The 3,148-nt window shown below is 27.3% G+C and overlaps 1 long non-coding RNA gene across 1 annotated transcript; it reads left to right on the forward strand.

Moving 5' to 3' along the window:
* Positions 1 to 310: 310 nt before the first annotated feature.
* On the forward strand, positions 311 to 1,381 carry LOC110645179 (uncharacterized). The gene is made up of 2 exons (XR_002492950.2): positions 311 to 907; positions 989 to 1,381. It is a non-coding gene; the product is annotated as an uncharacterized LOC110645179 (long non-coding RNA).
* Positions 1,382 to 3,148: the final 1,767 nt, after the last annotated feature.

Consider the following 3,148-nt stretch of genomic DNA (forward strand, 5'->3'; position numbering starts at 1 on the left):
TCACATTGGTGGGAAAAGTAGAAAATAAGGCTTGTATATGTGGAGAATTGGTTGTGGGAAAAGTAGAAAATAAGGTTTATATTCATGGAAAATTGGCAATTAATCAAATTGCTCACAGAAAAACACACTGATTGCCAGTTTCCCTGCCTGACGATTTTGAAAAACTTAGGAAGTGCAATAGCTAACTGATATAGATTGCGATTGATTTACTTTAGTGACTGATTAAGATTGATTTCTGTTATTCTCCTAATCAACCTGCCTTTTTTCTGATAGAAACCTTGAAGCAGAAGCTACTAAATAGTCCATTTTTCTTGTATGACTACTTGCTTGCCCAGAAGATTAAAATAAGTGAAAGTAAGAAAACTTTTAATGAATATGAAAATTTCCGGGGAAGCTACATGCTAAAGAAGCTAAATCCTGCAAGTGGGTGGGCATATCAATATATCATAAAAATATTAATTGGGTAAAGAAACTGAAGTTGGCTTGAGAAACAAGGGAAACACATCATCGAGATTCGAGAAGAGGTACGGCAATGTTGGAAGTGTGAAACCAGGACTAATTAAGAACAACTTGTATCAGGATTATATTGATTTCGCCTTTAATTTGGGTTAAGCTCCTTGGACAAGGGATTAAGGTTGTGACAAAGACAGTACACCAAGTGCAGATATTTTCTTGCATCATTGTCCTGAAAAAGAATGAGGGAATGAAATGGAAAGGAGATGAAAGAACAGTAATGTTCAAGTCGCCTTTGTCTCCCCAACACAATTTTAACTCCCTCTCTATAATTCCTTCCAACCTTTCACCTACCATATGACTAAACCCGCATCTCCCCAGATGGGGTGGCTTCACTCCCTCATCTCCCCCATGAAGAAGTTCTGGGATCGTCTGCACTTCGGCCACAGAAAGCGTAATTTCCTCTTCTTTCTTCTTTTTCTATTGTATACCATCTCTTTCATGAGCCAAAATCATTAGTGAACTTTATTTACAGGTAGAGGAATATACATTCTGTACAAGGATGTGAAGTCTTGCCCATGTGAAGATGTGCATGTCCTGTGGTCAATTCTGGTTGAGTCTCATCAACCAGCTTCTTTGCCATCGAAATGATATACACTCAAATGAAGCTGGGTTTGGCTAGATGGAATCCATGTACAAAAAAGTCATGAAGCAGGTAAATGGGCAAGTATATAAATGGTCTGCCTTGCCATTTGTCAATATGGTTGCCAATAATACTGCTCTATATACGTGTGTACATAGATACATATGTACAGCACTGCATTATACATACTCAGAAAAATCAAGTTTTCCTTATTGTACAAATTGAATAATGTGAAGACTAGAATGTGTTGTTTAATATACACTGCTCGTTTCGTTTCTTCAGCAACTGTGTTTTTGCCAGATGTAATCTATATATGCTCTGTTGTTTGCAGTCCACTAGGCTACTCTCTCTGTTCTAATCACGATTACTTACAGAAACTCAATGCAGCGATGAATTAAAAGATGATAATGCAAGTGGGATATGATACAGAAAAGCAATTATTTTTCTTTATTCCCACAGTTTACTTCGCAGTGTGCCAGTGAACGGCACAATATAAATATTTAATTAAAAAAAGGTCTGAGTTTTATTAATTAAACTGGATGAGTGTATTTAACATAATGGATGAAGATTAATTTAAATAGAAAATCAATCTTTTTTTCTTAATTTCATGGAAAAATCAAAAGTCATGATTAATTAACAATGATCAATGAGTTTCTTCAGTTTGAATGGAATGGAATTGATTTTTTTTTTAAAATTATTTTTAAATAGTCGGCTAAAGTTGATTAGTTAAAAAAATGTGTTTTACTTTTATAACATATATATCATTTTAAAAAAAAAAAATTGGTTGGCGATTAGTTAAAAACATGTGTTTTATTTTTATAACATATATATCAATTTTTTTCAGACTATTATTGTTAAGGTTTATTTAATATTATCGTTAAGGTTATTATTTTAAAAATATTTATTAAATATATTAATGAGAAAGTATTAAAAATAATCTAAAAATTAAATTTTATATATTTAATTATAATAAAATTAAAATAATAAAATAACAATTTTAAATTAATTTATAATAATATTTAAAATAATATTTTTCTGAAAAAAATATTTTTTAATTTTAAAAATTCAATAATAACCGGATCCTTATTCGTCACACTAGGCCCGTTCAATCGACAGCCCAACATGGCTTACCCGATTTATTTTTGGGACAGGCTATACAGGTTTCAATTGATTATTATTATTATTATTATTATTATTTTCTTCTATCTCTAAAAAAAAAAAAATCATTAATGGGGCCGTTTCTGTTAATTATTCTTTATTTGACTATTTTTAGTGGGCAATTTGTATAGCCAATTCTTTAATTTTACCTCATATTTTATATTCGTTTATTAATTTTAATTTATTATTAAAAGTTTTGAAGTTTTAATTTTATTTCATGAAAATCTTTCTAATTTACTATAACAAATTTTAAGATTAAAAAAATAATAAAATTATTTTATTATAACACATGTCATTTTAACTATCATAAGAATTTATCAAAAAAAAATTAATATCATCACAATAATTTATTTTTTATAAAAAAAATAATTTATCACTAAAAAATTTTAAAATTACGTCTATAAATATCATATTGTAATTTAGAAGAATATTTTAATATAATAATTTGTATTGCAGGTAGAAGGAAAAAAAAATATAATAACAAATAAAGTAAGAAAAATAGGATAATAGTTTCTGGTCAAAAAGGTCCCCACCCTTAATCCAAAATAATTTGATATTTTTATTTTTTTTTCTTAATCTCATGATTTGAAAAATTAAATAAATGTCAGAAAAAAATAAGAAAAAAAATAATATAAAGAAAATTTTAATTGAGTTTTCAAAGCGAGCTGACTACAAATTAATTTTCTTTTCTTCAATGTAGTTTGTAACATTTTTAATTAAATTATAAATATGGGTTAACTACATTTATCAATGTTTATAATATATTAGAGTTTAAAATAATTTAATTTTAATTTTAATTTATAATTAAACATTTATCTCTTATTTAAAATATAAATTATTGAAAAATTTTAATTCAATCATTTTTTTTATTATTAATTCTCATATTAAATGAAA

Source organism: Hevea brasiliensis, chromosome 9 (genome assembly GCF_030052815.1).
Source record: "Hevea brasiliensis isolate MT/VB/25A 57/8 chromosome 9, ASM3005281v1, whole genome shotgun sequence".
In the NCBI taxonomy this organism is placed as follows: domain Eukaryota; kingdom Viridiplantae; phylum Streptophyta; class Magnoliopsida; order Malpighiales; family Euphorbiaceae; genus Hevea; species Hevea brasiliensis.